The following is a 20,572-nucleotide window of genomic DNA, read 5'->3' on the forward strand; positions in this document are numbered from 1 at the left end:
ACAGCGCAGGGCTGGGGATGCTGGAGCGACAAGGTTGATGGGAGTCAAGCAGAGCTTGTATTTGAACTGGATTCTTGGGCTCACCCTCAAGGCTTTCTACCAGGAGGGGGCAGAGATGACACAGGGGTATGACTCCCTAGCACTAGACATAGTCCAGACAAAGCAACAGGGCTATGGTTCCTGCAGAGCAGAGTTCTGAGGTATCCTGGACCACAAGCCCCAGCACCACCTGGGAACCTGGCAAAAGTACAGAATTCCGGGTCCTCCTGCGGCTCAGGAGTCGAGGCGTGTGGGCTGGGGCCTGGCCTTCTCTTCCAGGGGACTATGTTGCCCGGGGACATTTGAAAAGACTGTTCTAGAATAGCATGCCCCCCCCACCCCCGCCTATAGATCCCTGGAGATATTGTTAAGTAAGGTACAGACTGTGAATTCTGCATTCTCAGTGGCCCCCAGGTGCAGCCCAGGCTGCTTGTCCGAGGACCACATTGGGCGTGGTGCTGGGATTCATGTTTGTCTTCCTTCCAACTGGGGTGGAAGGGTCGTCGAGCCAGGCCGCGGTGCAGGAACTGGGTCTTCATCTCACCCAAAGTTAGGCGAAGAGGTCAGGGCTCCCGTGTCCCGGGAGCCTCCCCAATCCCCATGTAAGTGCTCACATAGAGAGGTCCCTTCCTGGTGACATGGTAGTGCACAGACATGTCCCTGGTTCATGCAGGCACAGCCCGGTTCTTCTCTGTTCCTGTCCTCCCATGTTCAGTTTCTCCGCCTAAAAAATGAGCTCATTCATTCTCCTGAAAAATGGGGGTCATTTATAAGGTCTCTTTCCAGCTCTGAGATTCTATCATTTTAGAAAAGTAGTTGGAGATGCCTAAATTCTAAAACAAGCACTCAGGACTTTCACACAAGGGAAATGTTGACCCAGCAAGAACCCGAAATTTCCTGTATGATCAATAGTTTCAACTCCCCTGAGAACACATCTTAGTGATTCCGGGGAAGAGCAAAACGAGGCCATGCCAGTGACAGGAATGCCTGGAGGTGAACTCAGTGTCCAGGGCCAGACAATTGCCCCCACAGCCTCCCCAGAATGTCACCTGCACGTCTGGCCACACCAACACAGCACAGGGACTTCTGTGTCATCATTCATGTCTAGCCGGCAGATAAGCCATTTTTATAACTGTTTTCCAACACATTCAAGGATGCACCAAAGCATGCAGATGGGCGTGCCCAGGGCCCAGGCGATGCAAAGAGAGGAGGCCACGGCATCTGCACGTATTCAAAGGCATACACCCATGTGTAGGAAAATCGTAGAGAGACAGCAAGTCTGACAGGGATTCATCTAGCTCCCAGTCTCAGTGCTCGTAGCCTGAGGAGGGTCCCAGTGTGAGAGAGCACCCTGGACCCTTTCTCTGTCTCTGTCATCAAAGAAGGTGCTCTGCTTTCTGGGCTAGTTTTATTGGTATCTTGACGAATCCCTCCGATAACACTCTTTATTCTTTGACACTGAGGCACAACCTGTGGGTAACTCTTGGACGTGGCAATTCATTAAACAAGTAATAGCTGAGTGCCTACGATGTGTCGAGCTCTGTTCCATCTGCTGGTCACACCTTGAACCTGAGAGTCCCTGGGTCTGCTGCAATTCAGTTGCAAAATCCATTTGGTAAGAGGTGAAAAATATTTAGAATCAAGCTCCTAATGGAGATATATACATCTGATCAAAGATGAAACACCACTGATTGTTGAGTTCCAAGCATATGACACCAGGACAATAGCCAAAAACCACAAGCTCTTTTGCTGCCACTGCTTAGCACCAGAAACCACATGTGGTCACAGCTGTGGCCTGGTTCTCTTCACTGGACGAGGCCGCGACGCAGCTGCAGATCCCTCGGATGGAGGCTTCAAGCCGAGAACTGGCCTCAATGTGTCTGGTGGATTCCAGAGACAGCCCCTGCGTGCTCACAGGCTGGAAGGGACCGCCTGCCACTCAGACTCTGCATGCATTGAGGGTCAGCCAGCTGCTAGGCAAGGACCCGTCTGACGTCAAGGACCTGGGAAGGTACTTGAGACAGTCCCCTACCCGTCCTGAATGGGAGCAAATTACATTAACTTGACAGTTAAAGCAGAGCAGATTGGGAGACGCACTTCCCATTGGGAGATGCATTGTGCTAAGCTCAGAAAATACCTGCCAGCCTTACCTTCCTGGGTGTCTAAGTCACCCAGGGTTCACTTTCACTTACTGACAAACAGATGTTTATGCAGTATAAGGTAAAACCATTAAGAACTTTAAAAGTGGTTACATGGAAACTCAAAGAAATTTTGCTCATGAAGTCAGGAATGGGTGTTCTCTCTTTTCTGCCATTGGGGTTTTGAGTGGCTCTGTTTCTAAGAGCTCAGACTGTAACATGTGATGTGTGCCCCCTAGAGGAGGGGATGTGCACTGCAGAGCTACAATAGATGCACACTATGCAACTATAAGTAGGATTTGATCTTGAAAGGGTCACTTTAATGATTTCTCATGCCCTTAATACAGAAACACTTCAAGAAAAACATACTTACAAAATGAAACAAAAAGGTGTGTTTTGGGGACAAAAAGTTAATTTTATTAAAACTCCCATTTTAATTCACTGGATTAAATAAATCTAAACCAAGTGGCTTCATTCCGGTTCTTTTTGTAGGATATCATAGTTACGTGATTTCTCAACATTAACTATAAAAAATACATTATTATATCTTAAATTTAAAAAAGGGATTCAGTCTTTCCTACATTACTTTTCTTAGGCCTTTCTCCATACTCTTTGAAATCCTATTTCATTTCACTTCCTTTTTGTTGTTGTTGTTTTTTAGTGCGAGAAAGAGAAGAGAGAGAGAGATGTAGGGACAGACAGACAGGAAGGGACAGAGATGAAGAGCTTCGATTCTTTGTTTTGGCACCTTAACTGTTCATTGATTGCTTTCTCATATGTGCTTTGACAGGGTGGCTCCAGCAGAACCAGTGACCCCTTGCTCAAGCCAGCGACCTTGGGCTTCAAGACAGCGACCATGGGGTCATGTCTATGATCCCATACTAAAGCCAGTGACCCTGTGCTCAAGCTGGTGAGCCTGCGCTCAAGCCAGCAACCTCGGGGTTTCAAACCTGGGTCCTCAGCATCCCAGGCCAACACTCTATCCACTGTGCCACCACCTGGTCAGGTTCATTTTACTTCCTAATACACTACCACATCATAAAACATCAGGAACAAGCCAATTTTAGGAACAACTTGGTCCCTTAGCAGTCACTGATGCACCATTTCATCTAACTGAGAACATAGATAAAAACAATCTTAGGCATCCTGGAACATTCATGGATCAGCCTTTGATTCTACAGCCAGGAGCAATCTAAGACACCAGCGTGGGTGATTTGAGTCTAGTCTCCAAACTGCTAATGCTCTCCTGAAAACTGTGTCATAATAATACCACCACTGTGATCATTTAAAAGGGTAAGTATTGACTGAACAATAAAATTTCAGATCCATATTTCTTAACAGAGCTGTGACCTGATACCTTTGTTTCCCCCTAATTTATTACTGGGTGTGGCTTTGGGGTGAACTGTGGGATACCCTCCTCACACTGCCAACTAGTATACTGTTCCTTCTTTGGGTGGCTGGCACTGTCCTAGTGTCATGAGTGAGGGGCCATATTAAATAGCAGCTGAACCCACTAAGTAATGTCATCAGAAGGTGGCTTTTATGCAATGTTAATATGAGAAACCATCATGACTTGTTTACCTGCAGTTTTTGGTAAAACTATTAGTGACGTTCTATTGTGTAGTACATAAAGCTTTGTGTGTCTGAGTAATAAACTCAGAGATTTTAGTGCTCAGAAGAAGTTGGTTTTTTTTTTTAATCCTGACAGATTGGTTTGCTTTTTTTCATTTAAATAACAACTAAACTGTACATACAAAAATCATATTTTCTTTTCTCTTTCCTGCTCATATGCCGGGCTGGAAGCTCAAAGCTGTAATTATCCTTCAATTACAGCAATTACTGTAGTCTTCGTCTTTCTTCTCTCTCTCTGCTTCAACCCCAATTACAAGTGTTTGATTTCACACATTTTGAAGAGTCTTATATAAGTGCCTTTATCCCAACAACTTTCATATTTCTTAGAATCAGATTTTTAATTTCTAAATATGGCATACAATGAAATTTTACATTGGGTTACTCTGGACTTGTCCTTCATAGATTTAAAAAGTTCTCAATGTTCAGATTAGGCTTTAGAGGAGATATATATTTTTTAAAAGCTAAAGATGAAAAAAATAAATAAAATGGGACTTTCCCCCTGAAATAGCCCTTGGGAGCGTATGCTCTGATCTCTGAGAGTGAGTGTAGGCCATTAGCTAGTTATTAACAAAGGAGGGGAGCAAATGGAATCAGACATGAAATTTAATAAACTCAGATATTAAGATCAGACACTGAGCCTCATTTCCCAGGAAGCCACAGCACTGACAGGCTCCCCAAAGTCTGTACATCCTCCACCCTGAGGATTTAATCCCCGAAGCAAACGGGAAAAATCTCCCCAGGAAACAGCCAGCTTGGAACCAGGATTATCAAGGAGAGAAGTGGGGGAATTCTTCTGCTGAGTGTATGCCCAGTAGAAGCCCAAAAGGTGCAGAAGGAGGTCCTTCTACTATGAACCAAAATGGCGACATAAGGGGGAGGTTTCTAGTCTGGGGAAAGGGTTGGATTGGGTGGGGGGAGGGCCCAGCACAGGCCCACAAAGGATTGGGAAAGAGACTGGTTAGTTTGGAAGAGTGTCTGGCCTTTGCCAAGCCCTAGATAATATAATCAAAGCTTAACAAAGGTCTCTCTGGGTAGCATACACTCGCCTATTCATTCGCTCTCTGTAGCAGCCACAGGGGCCTAGCAGCCCTGCAGGCCCAAGCGTGACTCCAAGCACGGACCTGGGTACAGCAACTAGCACAGGCCAGAGCACAGCTGGGAGCAGAGACTACACTAGCTGGATGGGGACAGAGACTGAACTGGATGAAGCTTTGGCATGGACTGAACCAGTGGCACAGAATTTCTGGGACCTCGCCCTTCTTTTGAGCTTGATGAAGATAAGGTTGGATTTCTTTCACAGTCGGACAGACAGGAGACACTGAGAACCCAGGGGCAGTCTTCTATTTCTGCTTCAATAAATCTTACCACTACACCTCAACCTCTTAGGCAGGTCCCCCAAACGCTTTTCTTGCTACTCTGTGGAAGAGCCGCATTTCTACCCGCCATGTCAGGAAATAATGAAAGAAGCATCCAGGTGATGGGAGACAAGGAACAAAGACTAAGATGGTCAGAACCAAACCAAATTTATCCTAAAGGCTATTTGAATCAGATTGGGGTTTTCAGCCCTGCCTGCACATTAGAATCACTTGGGGAGCTTTTTACAACACACCAATGCCCAGGCCTAACCACAGAGATTGGCTTAATAGGGCTAGGATGGGAGTCTGGACATTGAGACTTGTCACCGTGTCCCTACAGCATTTGAATACATAGTTAGGGCTAAGAAGCACTTGGGTAGACTATTCATATTTCTAAACACTCAACTGGCCAATGCTACTTATTTCTTTAGTATGAGAACATGGCGTGGTCAGGATGTGACAACATAATGCAGACGCAACTCACTGTTCCTCTCGTCACACATGTTTATGCTGGGAATCACAGAAACCAAACTTTCTGCACATTCATATCCTTAGAACCCTGGTCAAAGCTGGGCATGTACAGAGTCTGCTTTAGAAGGAGGTATCTGGGTTTGCAGCAGAAAGACTCCAGCTCAGAATCCGTGAGCACTGAGTCACGGTCTTTGATTGTCTGCTACATTATGTCTACATAGTTTTTTTTCCTGTATCCCTCAAAATTCTAATCTAAAAGTTGTATGGCTAAATGTCATTGATTAGCTAAACTAAAATAGCATTATTTTAAAGTATTTTCAAAGATAAAAATTGCAATGTAGCAAAAAACACAGAAAATACCTGGTCTATTATTGGTTCTCACATACCATTGATTTTAGCTTGCATGTCAAAACTGATCGAAAATACATTCATTATCTCTCCATCTGCAAAATGATTCATAATTCTTGAGGTAAAGAGTGTTCTAGAAATCAATACATTACGATGACCATAATTTTCTCTATGCCGTAGGCTACTTAAGCTTTTCTCTTGATCTCCACTGCTTAAATGAACACAGAATACTCTGTTCAGCTCCTTCTGACAAACATTGACTGAAGGACTATCACAGGCCAAGTGGGCCCCACCCCTCCAGCCTGAGCTGGTCTCCTTGGCAATGACCTTTCAAACCCATGGGCGTTTTCTTTCTAGTGCTTCACCATATCGAGTTTGTCCTTGCCCTGGATCCTTTATGCTAGCTGTTTATCCTCTGCTCATAACACAGCTGGTTCCTCTTTCACTATTTTTGTCCTGTTCAAACATCATGTCCTCAGGGAAGCTTTTACTGACCCACCATTCTATGACCCTCCTGTCTACCCCCAACTCAGCCTTGATCCCAGTATCCCCTCTTTTCCTGTGACCCCTGCACAAAAGCATCTTATTTATCGGTCTTTGTGTTTACGGTTGCACGATGCCTTCTAGAGCAGTGGTCCCCAACCCCCGGGGCTGCGGACCGGTACTGGTCCGTGGGCCATTTGGTACCGGTCTGCAGAGAAAGAATAAATAACTTACATTATTTCCGTTTTATTTATATTTAAGTCTGAATGATGTTTTATTTAAAAAAACGACCAGATTCCCTCTGTTACATCTGTCTAAGACTCACTCTTGACGCTTGTCTCGGTCACGTGATACATTTATCCGTCCCACCCTAAAGGCCGGTCCATGAAAATATTTTCTGACATTAAACTGGTCCGTGGCCCAGAAAAGGCTGAGGACCACTGCTCTAGAGCATAGCTCCCATGAGCAGGCAGTCTTTGTCTGCGGCGCCTATAACAGAGGCGGGTGCTCAGCACGTTTCAAAGGAGTGAATGAATGCATATCTTTATAGTCTTACCAAGAATAGTTCCGAATATAGTCTTATATCCTTTACGGTTGAAAATTACTGATGTTAACAGATAATAAAGGAGTGTGGACATTGCAATTTTAACCTACAGTTCCCCATGCAAATTTTAATTAAACCCACCGAGCCAGCCACTTTGCCGAGAAAGCGATTTGCACCCCATACTTCACTGACCTTCCACTAGAGAAAGCATCTCCATTTGCAAACTTGCAATCTTGGCTATTCCTGTTGGTTCCCAGCAGGAAGTAGTTACACATTCTGTTTGACATTGCACTTCTAAACTTCTATGGAGTTTTCTATAGACCACTTTACTGGGGGGGGGGGGGTGTAACACCATGTTTATTTGGCATAGGGTCCTTGCTCTACCATGAAGAAGGTTGGGGATCTCCTGCACAGTTCAGTCCTGTGCATGTCTGGCGTGGGGCAGGAGTTACATTGCAAAAAGCATGCACTTAATATTGGTAGATGTATTATAGACTGGGAGCTTTGGCCAGTAATGTGACCCTAGCATTGTTATCACGTGATTCTAGCAGTATTGGCTATGAAATCAGCTATAATGTCTTCAGGACAAATCCTGCTGACATACGGAAGCAACACTTGGACACTACCTCTATTTTTTTTTTTTTTTCCATTTTTCTGGAGCTGGAAACAGGGAAAGACAGTCAGACAGACTCCCGCATGCGCCCGACCGGGATCCACCCGGCACGCCCACCAGGGGCGACGCTCTGCCCACCAGGGGGCGATGCTCTGCCCATCCTGGGTGTCGCCATGTTGCAACCAGAGCCACTCTAGCGCCTGAGGCAGAGGCCACAGAGCCATCCCCAGCGCCCGGGCCATCTTTGCTCCAATGGAGCCTTGGCTGCGGGAGGGGAGGAGAGAGACAGAGAGGAAAGCGCGGCGGAGGGGTGGAGAAGCAAATGGGCGCTTCTCCTGTGTGCCCTGGCCAGGAATTGAACCCGGGTCCTCCACACGCTAGGCCGACGCTCTACCACTGAGCCAACCGGCCAGGGCTACTACCTCTATTTTGAGGCACGTGTGTTTGGTCTAGACTAGCACTCAAGCCATATTGGTGCCACATGATGCCAGCCTTCCGATATGTGCCTGTGTTTGCATGTCCGTTCCACTCTGTGTCTTCAGTGGTTCAGTGATCGGTTCCACGTAGAAAGGGATATGTGATGTCACCTTCAAAACCTGCTACATATTTACATATTTGTGTCTTGTGAAACACACAGTTTCCTGCCCTTGCCCAGAAATAGCATCCTAAAAATATTAGTTCCTTCTCTGCTTTCCTTACTAGTTTAACAAAAACTTACTTTTAAATATATATACTTAAAGAAGAGTCTGCACCTTTTAAAAACTCAATGTAGCTAAAGCATTCATATACACAGCTAATATCTGACTACTTCTCTCTGTTAGGTCAATAGATTGCCATCTCTGTCAATATCAAAATCATGGCTTCAATTCTGGAAGTCCAAGACAGGGGAAGGTCTACAGGGGTCTCCAAATTTTTTACACAGGGGGCCAGTTCACTGTCCCTCAGACCATTGGAGGGCTGCCAAATACAGTGGTCCTCTCACTGACCACCAGTGAAAGAGGTGCCCCTTCCAGAAGTGCAGTGGGAGCTGGATAAATGGCCTTAGGGGGCTGCATTGCGGCCCGCGGGCCGTAGTTTGGGGACGCCTGGTAAGAGATGTTGGTGTATCTTGCTTTAACCAAATCCAACAGACGTAAATTTACATTTACTAAAGAGCAGTGTTACAAAATACTATCAATGTTCTATTAAAAATACTATTTTCAAAGATGACCAATTCACATTAGTTTAAAGCATATTCAGTCTCAAACAGACTTTTACCGAGGTTTACAGGAACCTCTGTGATGCCTTCAGTAGGTTGCACACAGTCAGAAATCCAACTCAGAACAACAATTCTGTCTTATCCAGGACCATCCAAAGCTGCTCAAACTCCAGGTTGGGGCTGAAGGGAAAGTGAAAGCAGGTGAGTCCGGATGGGGCCCCCGGAGCCCACCGAGGAATCTCGGTGCCGTGAAAAGGGGAACAGAAACTAGGTTGTGTGGTGCAGGAGGGCGCACCAACTGTGAAATCTTCTTCACAAAAATGTGAACCTGAACTGACTAAGCCACAAGATGTAACCATCGGGTGTTATTATTTTTTAAACCTCTAACCCTTACATGATCAAATAACAATGAAGGATTTTTTCTATCCATGTCAGTTAACTCATAGTCACAAGATTGTGAGGTTTGTGTGTAAGTTTCTGAGTCTATCTGTGAAAAAAAAGAAGCAGAACAGATTTTCTACGTGAAACTTGTATAACTATCCCTCTGTGTGTGCCAATAAAATGTCATCAGGTCCTATGTAAAGAAATGAAAATGACAAACCATGGTGGTAACCACACACTTGACAAGACACACCCAAACAAAGCTCCGCCCTTCTTCTGGTTGTGAGATGTTGTGATTTTTGTTCTCTTGGGTTTGGTCTGAGGCCCTTCTCTTACTTTACATCATCTTTTCTTGCTGATACCTTATTTACATCAAGCGTTCACTTCCCTTGGGGTTGCCTTGATCCCCGTTTGTATCTGTTGCCCGAGCCTCTGTTCTGAGGTCTCAATCACATGTCCAGTTGCCACGTGGCCCTCTACCAGGCCAGCTCCATGTCCTTGGCCTCCATGTGCACCAGGACGGACAACCCATCTTCCCGGCACTGAGCTTCCCTCCAAGGCTCCTTCCCATTGTGAACTCACTGCACGAGGTCACATGCCGGGCCCTCCCATTTCTCACCTCTCCACCCTCGCCCCATCTAATCCTACCACCAAGCCCTCTTGACCTCTGAGATGGCCTTCAGATCCACCTCTTCTGTGAGTCCTAATCTCTGCATCTCCAGAGTCAGCCTCCTTGTCCAAACCACCAGCATCTCCTGTCTTGGAGACTGTATCTACATGGCTGCCCCCAATCCGTTCCTCAGACCCCCGCCAAAGGGGCCTGTTCACAAAGAAAATCTGATCACACCAAGCCCTCTGCTTAAAACCTCTCACGGTTCCCCACTGCTCAAGGGGTAAGGGGTTCCCCACTGCACAAGGGGTAAGGAAAGCGAAGTCAGATAAAGTAGCCTGCTTCTTCCTGCCCCTCCTCTCCCTTTCCCGTCTCACTGCTCCGTCCCACTCACACCTCACCTGGGACCTCTTCACCCTGCTCAGTTCTACCCCTGCCACACGCCAGGGGGGGCTTCCCATGCCAGGGTTACTGCTCATGGCTGTGTGTGTGTGTGTGTCTCTCTCACCACACCTCATTTTCCTATGTCTATGTACAGATTTGACTCATGTCTGTCATACCCACTAGACTGTGTGGGAGCTCTCCTATAAAATCACACCTGACTTAGTCAGTGGACACTATTCTGTCACTGGTGGACCAGGCAATCTCTCCTCTAGTCACGTCTGGATGACCTTGCAGGACCCGGACACCCTGGCCTGGATCAGTAGTGCTTGCTTTTGTTTCCATTGTAAGTTGTGAAGTACGAGGTCTGATCAGAGGAGGACCCACCTGCACTCTTTGTTCCTACAACAGCCACTGCTGTAAATCATCACAGAATTGTTTCAATTGCCTACCATTTCACTACTTTAAGAACTTTCAATTTCAAAGTTATACAAAATTAAAACAGCACAAAGTTTTAACTAATATGTAAATTTAAAAAAGCATATTTCATCAGTCTGACTGAGCCTTTTTAGGTCTGCTTTTTATGGCAGACAAAAACAAAAACAAAGGCAATGACCACAGCATTATTAATAACACAGAAGAGGTGCCTGGGTTCGGATTTTGACAGGTGTGGGATGGATCCCGCTCTGGGGCACTTCACCCAGACCTGGGCTGACCTTCCCCTGAGTCCTCGGCTCATCTACCCACACCTGAGAGCCATCCTCACTCCACAGGTTCAGAACTGCTTTTGTTACCACCTTATTTTTGTGCAATACTTCCTTTTTTTTTTTTTTTTTTTTTTTTTGTATTTTTCTGAAGCTGGAAATGGGGAGAGACAGCCAGACAGACTCCCGCATGCACCCGACCGGGATCCACCCGGCACGCCCACCAGGAGCAACGCTCTGCCCACCAGGGGGCGACGCTCTGCCCACCAGGGGGCGATGTTCTGCCCCTCCAGGGCGTCGCTCTGCCGCGACCAGAGCCACTCTAGCGCCTGGAGCAGAGGCCAAGGAGCCATCCCCAGCGCCCGGGCCATCTTTGCTCCAATGGAGCCTTTGCTGCGGGAGGGGAAGAGAGAGACAGAGAGGAAGGAGGGGGTGGGGGTGGAGAAGCAAATGGGAGCTTCTCCTATGTGCCCTGGCCGGGAATCGAACCCGGGTCCCCCGCACACCAGGCCGATGCTCTACCGCTGAGCCAACCAGCCAGGGCCATTTTTGTGCAATACTTCCAAGTTCATCAAACATGTTCAAAGACTTTACTCTTTGAGTGGCTCAACAATCTTGTGAGAAGTTTAAGACAGAGTTCCTTTCTATTTTTATTTGTGTATCATTATTGGTGTTTCACAAGTGAGAAAACAACAGGCCGGAGAAAAGAGGACAGGTGGCTGCCTGAGGCCCAGACTAACCTGGGGAAATCTTACATTCTTTTCTCATTATACATCATCTTAGAAAATAAAATGTGGTTCCCTACAAAGGGAAAGTCTCAGCAACAAGCCAGGAAGGCAAAGACCACACAGTGGCCACAGCCACACACTCGGAGGCCACAAGGGCCTGGTGGGTATGGCAAACACAGAGGCAGGCCAGTTGGGAGGCCACCACAGGGAAATAGTTTCTATTTCTCAGAGAGAAAACGACCTGCTCATTCTATCTTTTTTTTTCTTCTCAACTACCTATGGAGAAAACCAGAGCACAGAAATAAGAAGAAATGGTGATCGACGTTCAATTTGATGGTGGGAGGTAATAGGGCAGGGTGGGGACTGAGGCCAACTGTTCTTCCACACTTGCCAAGTTGGGTGTTGGCTGCAATTCTTTTACAAGACATGGCATCTTGTAGACAAAATTCTACAGTCTTAAAAAGTGAGAGAATAGGGGTCTATTAATCAGAGTCAGCCTATGAGTACTCATATGAATATTACAGTTGCATGACACAGAACTAGCACTTATGGCTAACTAATAATCCAAAGTTTAAGGGATGGAATAGGTTATGATTCTTACATCTGTGATGGCTTTCATTTGAATAGGCTTTCCATAAGCATTCAAGACATGTGCTTAACATAAAATGTTTAATATACTGTACATTCCTTACAGAAACAATATTAAAAACTTAGAATGTCTAGGGATCTTTGAGCTCTGATCCAACATACTTGTATTTAATTTTTAGTTATTAAAAAGATCATTGTAGTAACATAAGCTATCTTGCAAGGGTAAAATGTTCTTATCTTGGGTCCAGAACTCTGTAAACAACTTCTAGTTTGGGAAACAAATGTCAAAAAATATGGAATTCCCTTAAAGACATTATGTATAAATAGAGCCATCCAAATTAGAAAAGCAAGCCCAGATGGTCTACCAGTATCAACAAAACCCACTTTCCTTGCCAACAGGAATTTCATAGAGCAGAAATCATTCTCAGGCACACAGAGACAGACATAGCAAGTCTGCGAATACTTATTACCATATGCTCAGTACCGGGCTAGATACTTTATTACATGGCCCATAAAACATTACTTTAAAAACAAACACTGAGTGTTCAAAGTGAGTCATTTGCTTTTGTGGTAAAGGCACTGAAAGTACTCTTTGTGGAAAGAGTGGCCCGCACGTGAGTGTTAGCCTGAAATAGGGCGTGATGGGGGATGTGACCCAGAGCTTTGAAGACAGAAGTGAGGCCATCAGCAAACCTCTTTGTGTTTGGCTATCTTGAACATTTTAACTTATAGTCCCATTTTCTTTCTGATAACAGAAATTTCTGGGATTCAATATTTGTGTGGTTGTTCATAATATAATGACCATAAGCGGGGGAGCTGATTGCGGGGTGTGGAGGGATTGAGCAAAAAGGACAAAAAGAAAAAAAGTGAAAAAGCTCAGGGACACAGACCACAGTGTGGTGACCGCCGGCGGGAAGGAGCGGGGGAGGCTTAAGGGGGATAAAGGACAATGGACAGAGACTTGACTTGGGGGAGGCAGTAAAAACGCAATACAGTGTGCAGAGATGTGTTGTATAGAATCACGCTCATGAAAACTGGTATAATTTTGTTAACTAGTGTCATCCCAATATACTCAATTTAAAAATATTTTAAACTGGGATGGAACTGCCATGCACACATGTCTCTGTATCGCCGTTGGACAAAATAAAGGAGCGGGGGCCCGCAGAGGCTCAGGAACTGCCCGCCTGCCCCCCCCCCCCATCACTCAGGGAGGGAGAGAGCGGCAGAGCTGAGGATAGCAGCCATAGGTCTTCATCTCTCCACTACAAGGAATTTCTGTGGTCACACAAGGGATGGCAGTCTAATGGGAAGTCAGTGCTTGAAAACCTCAGGGGAGCAGGCAGCCTTAGTCCTTCCGGGGCCTTGAGGCTTCGCGGGCTGGAGTCAGGGCGCAGAGCCTGCTGACCATCCGAGACCCTCCGGGGCACTCACGGATCACACGTTGGTGGAAAGCAGTCCCCATCCTCGATACACGGTCGTCGTATTTCTACATCACACATCCTTGAATAACCTGTGTTATTTTATTTATTTCAAACAAGGTAGATTTTTTTTTTGACCCACTTCAGATCCCTGATTAGAGACATTCTTGCTGCCAGATAAATAAATCTCTGTTGAGTCCAATTGATGGGCTCCAAGAGAAAGGTATGAATTAATCTGGAACTATATGGAGCTTTTTAGCAGGCTTGGTGAAATACTTCTAACACAACAGTGAGAGAAACTGATAAAGAGTGACTAAGACTTTCATTCTTTGCATAGACTCAAACATGAGTTCTGTCCCACGAAAGAGGCCTTCGATATTTTTGGAGTTGAAATATTGCACTGTCTTGTTTCTGGCCCTTTTCTTCAGTTGACCCTTCACATTAATTAAGTGGGTCCTTCTCCTGGACAGCTCTGATGGCATCTGGCTGCCACGGCCAGGCTTTGTCAGCCTCATCAGGTGACAACATCTGAATTCTGTGCCAATGTCCACAACTCCCAGGTGGCAAGCTTCCCTGACTTGATACGACCTTTCGCAATAGGGAAGGAATGTACAGCATGTAACCTTTGAGAACACCACTTGGAGGACCATCTGAGACTCTTTAAAAGGAGGCAGTTAAAGAAGGTGGCTGAAAATCTGATTGCTAACATATGTGAGGAAAACATGCCGCGTTTCCCCATGTATAAGATGCACCTTAATTTGGGGGCCCAAAATAAAAAAAAAGTGTTACAAAAAGTTGTTGAGCTCAAGTTTTATTCATCATAAAATTCATACAACTCCTCATCACTGTCAAAACTCCCATCCATTAGTTTGTCCTCATCTGTGTCTGATGGCGAATTACTGTCTTCATATATTGCCTTGTCCTCAGTTCCATCTATGGCATCTGAAATACCACAAGCACTGTATAAGACGCACCTGGTTTTTAGACCCCCAAATTTTTGAAAAATGATGCGTCTTATTCATGGGGAAATACAGTAAGCTATATGGTCAATAGCTCCTACTGTTTGGACACCCACCGTCTGCCAGGTGCCTTTTAACTTAGAGCCTCACCTAGAAAAATCAAGTTGCATTTTACTTATTCTTCGTAAAATTGTTGTGAGCTATAGGAAGGTGTCAATAGTTAAAATTCATCCCCTCCCTGTATCCTCAGTGCTTGCCAGGTGACTTTGTCGGTCCTTACAGTAAGACATGTCTATTTCTCTACCCTTAATTCTCAGCTGGCTTTTGACTCACTTTGTCCCGTGGATTGTAGTGTAAGCAACATTGCATCAACCCTGAACCTCGACCATAAGCTTTGCAGGCTTCTGCTCTTACTCTTGGGGCCCAGACTAGCCTGCTGGATGAGAGAGACATGGGACTCCTGTGTCTTCTCTGTCCCCCAACAGTCATCCAATCGGCAGAAGCAGAGATCCCTTGCTGACAGTCAGCTGACCACAGGCACATGTGTGAGGCCACCTAAAACCAGAAGTGCCAGGCTGAGCCAGCTTACCCATTAAACCATGGAATCAGGAGCTAAGTCAATGGCTGTTAAGCAGTGGGGTGGTTTGTTAGGCAGCAAAAGCTGACTGATAGAAAAAGCATTATTATTCCCTTTCCTGTACTAAGGAGAGGCCCAGAAAAGTTAGTCATCTGTCTAAGGTCATTCAGCTGGGAAGTAGTAAAGCTGCGTGGGGGGCTAACCTCTTGTTTGCTACATTGTACTTGCTCTTTTTGACGTAAATGAAGAAGGACATGCTGAATGTTTCTACATGCTCTGTTCTGGGCTTGACATTGTTCCCACATTCAGGAAACTTACAATCTCGATTCTGTTTTTACTAAGAAAACTGCAATTTGATAGCTTTGCCCATGCAACTGCTTTTACCTAAAAATGTCTAAAATTGCATTTTTCACTTATTTTCCACCTTTGACTCCTTCCTTAATGTCCCAAGACAGAGCTGGACTTTCCCCCGTGTGGCTGATGGCAAACACAGCCACAATTACTCACGCCTTCTTTCACCCTCACCCTTTGTGATGCGACTTTTCTGTGCCATCTTATCAAGAGATAAAATCTATTTCCCCACCCCTTGAATCTAGACGGGACTTACAACTTACTTTGGCCAAGAAATGGGGCAGAAGGGATGTGGGGCCAGTTATGAGATGAGGCCTCTGGTGCCTTGCGTACTTCCATTTCTGCTCTGGGTGACCCTAACTCCATCACACAAACCAGACAAAGCTAGCCCTGTGAAGGATGAGAGATCACTTGGACCACAGCTCCATCAGCTAGGTTGTCCCAGCCAAAGCCCACCCCTATGAGAGCCTAGCCAAGATCGGCAAAGCCAACCCACAGGTGACCTTTGCGGCATTTGGAAACCTAGTTGACTTAGGAGAAACACCCAGCTGAGTCCAACCCAAATCGCCTATTACAAAATCACCAGTTAAATAAATGGTCACATTAAGGCCAGTGGTTTTCAACTGCCGGTCTGCAGACCGGTGGCTGTCCACCAGAAATTTCATGCCAGTCCACAAAAGAGTTGACCACCCTAATGCTGTGTGAAGATTATAGACCCAATGATCTCAGTCAAATTTGCTTATGCTCAGGGTGATTGCCACTTACTAGCCTGTATCGTCAATGAAAACACTATCAAGGTTGTCCTAAGATATCTTTGAAACTTGTAGGCTCGTTCAAACAACCTTTTGCGCTGTGCAGAGCATTTACCAATCATGCACAATAGACAAAAAGCATTTGGACAAACTTACGTAGCATTCAGTGCATTGTACACGTGGAGTTGGGAAATCAAGCACCAGCTTGTGCCGTGTACTGTCATGCACGGTAAGATAAAACTTTATTAGTTCTGTGTTTCTGTTTCTGGCCAGCTGGGTCACTGGTCCCCAAGTGTAAAAAGGTTGGGAAACCACTGTGTTAGGCCACTAAGTTTGTTATGAAGCAAAAGATAATAAATGCAGATCCTTTGTACTCTTCTGGCATTTTAAAACTCTTTTTGGAATAGTGGCATAGTTGCTAAATGTTCATTGAATGAATGAATGAATGAATGAATAAGTGATTAAATGTTCAATTATAATGAGATAGCATTTCCCTAACAAAACAGAACTCAGACATTTTATTGGGAAGTTCATAACGTCTATGTTTTCTCGTTGTGAGACAGAGTGATGCTTAGCACAGGGCCTGAGCCATACCAGGCATGCTCCATAAATGTTAGCTCTTATTGACCCTCTATGTGAACTAAAATGTTCCCCAAACTCCCAGAATTCCCTAAAAGTAAATCCAAAGAAAATATTGGAGAGGCACACAGGAAATTTTTCCTAAATCCTTTTCAAAATTGGGACAAAAATTTCCTGGTATTTGTGACATACAGATTTCGGGCAAGGGACATGCTTTCTTAATATCGGCAAACTTCTTTCTCTTTGAGTGTACATGCTCTTTCAGTGGCCCCTAGCGACTCAAGCCACTGAATCTCAAAGAGTGTGTGTGGGGGGTTCTGCTACAGAAAGACTGTTGGGGGGCATTCCCTACTCATCCTTGAGGCCAGCAGTTCTCAACTTTGGAGGCATATCAGAAACACCTGGGGAGTTCTAAAAGAATGCCTCCAGCGATGGGCTTACTAAGTTTGGGGCACAATTGGAACATGGGGACTTTTAAAAATCTTTGGAGTGATTTCATTGAATAGTCACACTTCAGAACCACCATGCAATCCTTCCCAGAGTGTTTCCACCTGATAGGTGGTTATTGTTGCGACTGACTCTCAAGGCAGACCTAAGGAAAGCTTCTATTCTATATGACTCTAATCAAAACCAGCACCGAGGTGCTATAGCTAGGAAATATAAAAAATATAAACATGACGTAGAAAATACTTTCTTATAAAGGTCAATGACTGGCTCAAAAGGAATTAAAACATACGCCAGAAGCTAATAAAAGATTGGCAATGGTAATTAAAAAATAAAATAAATATTTAGAAAAATTAAGAAGTAATTATCAGATGAGTAACTTTCTGATGATTTAACTCAGCAAGCATCACACAAACATGTGGTAGAGGTTGAAATGTCTCAAAGACCTTAAGCATAATTAGTATTCAAATTTTATTGTCATAAATTAAAATACCACATAACTATAAATTATACAGTAAATAATAAATTTACACTAAATTGAATTTAAGTGTATAATCTAAAGCATATTAAAATCTTTGTTTGAAAATGTATTTTATCTGAATAACTATCACAAATTAAGGTGTAATTTAATATTTTAATATGATTTTGATTTCAGATTCAGTATTGGTAATTTTAAAAAGTATGCTCTTGCCTTAATAAATAAATGAATTTCACGTGGCAATAATATTGCTTTCAGGGACTATTTCTTTTTCTGGCAGAGTTCAAAAATACTAAAAAATGAACACTCTTATGCTTTAAAACTATATAATCCCACAAAATGCTTTAGTGCCAAAACTTCATCCTCAATAAACTCCACAGCTGCAATCACAACCAGACCTCTAACCCACATTTGGGAGTCAGAGTTTCCCAAACCACAGACTCCCTGAGGGGAAGATGTGGTGTGACCCTCAGATTTCTCAGATATGGAAGTGAAGCCTGGGAAGGTTAGCGCACAGGCAAAGCTGCTGTCCCCGAACGCCTGGGAGCGGAGCCCGCGGCCTCATCCCTCCGCAGACGGGCACAGGGTCAGGGCAGCAGGGTGCTCGAGCCCCACACAGACAGCACCTGTGCGACAGGGGGCTGTGTTCACGGAGGACCCTGGGACAGGAGAAATGGCCATCACTGTCTATTCCAGTGCTATTACAAAACAGGCTGAAAGCCATTCTAGCCACGTAATATATTAGTTATAAATACAGTTAACTGTATTTTTCTAGTCTATTTTTAACTTTTTACATTAACATGGTATATTTGTTACAATTAATGAATCAATGTTGGTTCATTATTATGAATTCAAGTCCATATTTAATTCAGATTTCCTCAGTTTTTACCTAATGTCTGTTTTCTGTTTGTTTCAGAATGCAATCTGGGATTCCACATTACAGGGGTTCCTTAGGTTATGACCCAGTTCCGTTCCTATGACAGTGATGTAATGCAATTTTTGATGTAAGTCGAAACACACCCTAGTCTAAGTCACTTACCTATGCTAACACAGTTGCAAAATCATAATTCAGAACAGAAAAACACAACTAAGCCGCAGAAAAAGGAAAAGGACATAAATATACTATACTGCACACTGTACTAGAGTTACAGAAAAAATGACCAAAAATGAGTGAAAAAAAAAAGTACAACTCTAATACCCTAAGCAAAACACATCTCAATTTTTTAAGGTTTTATGGGAGTGTCGTAAACTTGAAATGTTGTATGTCGAGTCTGTCATAACTCGAGGACCCCCTGTATATGTACTTTGCTCTGTTTTCACTAGTTCAACATTGTGTGTGTGTGTGTGTGTCTGTGTGTGTGTGAGAGAGAGAGAGAGAGAGAGAGAGAGAGAATGTAAATATCTCTCTCCAGCCAATTAAGGGGAAAATCTTACAAATTTCTGTTCTCATATATACATATTTTTTTTTGTATTTTTCTGAAGTTGGAAACCAGGAGGCAGTCAGACAGACTCCCACATGTGCCCGACTGGGATCCACCCGGCATGCCCACCAGGGGGCGATGCTCTGTCCATCTGGAGCATTGCTCTGTTGCAACCAGGGCCATTCTAGCGCCTGAGGCAGAGGCCATGGAGCCATCCTCAGCGCCCGGGCCAACTTAGCTCCAATGGAGCCTTGGCTGCGGGAGGGGAAGAGAGAGACTGAGAGGAAGGAGAGGGGGAGGGGTGGAGAAGCAGATGGGCGCTTCTCCTGTGTGCCCTGACTGGGAATCGAACCCGGGACTCCTGCACACCAGGCTGACACTCTACCACTGAGCAAACCGGCCAGGGCCTGTTCTCATATTTTTTAATGCAAAAAAAGAGGCATATGTTAATGAAGTAATCTGGAGATCTATGAGAAAAACACTGTAGATAAGAGGAAGGTTGGTTTTAAAAACTAACATTTGAAGAGAACTAGGGACACGGTCTCTGATTTGTGGATGAAGAACACCTAACAAGCAAAGAGTTGGGCAGCCTGACAGGTGTTGGCTCAGTGGATATAGCATCAACCTGTGATGCTAAAGGGCCCCAGTTCGAAACCCTAAGGTCTACAGCTTGAGCACAAGCTCATATAGCTTAAGAACAGGACCATTGACATGATGATCCCAAGGTCGCTGGCACAAGCAAGGGGTCACTGGCTTGGCTGGAGCACCCATACCCCCTCAAGGCACATATGAGAAGCAATCAATGAACAACTAAACTGAAGCAACTACTTCTTATCTCTTCCCTCCCCCTATATCTCCCTTCCTGTCTCTCTTTCTAAAAAAATAAAAGTGAGGCAGAGTCATGTGAGAATTTAGGATAACCCAAGGCCGTTCCCACAGAACAAGCAATGCAGAAGAAAGAAGTGATGTTGTGCAATTTGTCATCATTTACATGAGGGGAGTCTGCACTTTCAAAATGCACAGAAATGCAGTTAGAGTTCCCTTGCCAATATTTGTATAAAACATTTCCCAAACAACACTGGTTCATCTCAATCTGAAAGGAATTGTTAGATCACAATAGAGAATGTTGAAGGGTTTGCATCCCTTACAGATGTGTCAAGTGTTTGACTCTGCCTGCCACTGTACTATAAATAGGGAAATTCAAATGCTAAAAATGTCCTCCAAGTTGCCAAACATAGTTCTTTAGCATCTACTTCCTAGACTAAGTGACCCAGTCTTCTAAAGTCTGACTGGAAGCTATGATTCACGGAGCGATGCCGTACCTAGGGTACCTCAATTACTTAAATGGAAAAGATACTCCGTTATGCGAATCTTTTTGTC

Source organism: Saccopteryx bilineata, chromosome 3 (assembly GCF_036850765.1).
Source record: "Saccopteryx bilineata isolate mSacBil1 chromosome 3, mSacBil1_pri_phased_curated, whole genome shotgun sequence".
NCBI lineage: Eukaryota > Metazoa > Chordata > Mammalia > Chiroptera > Emballonuridae > Saccopteryx > Saccopteryx bilineata.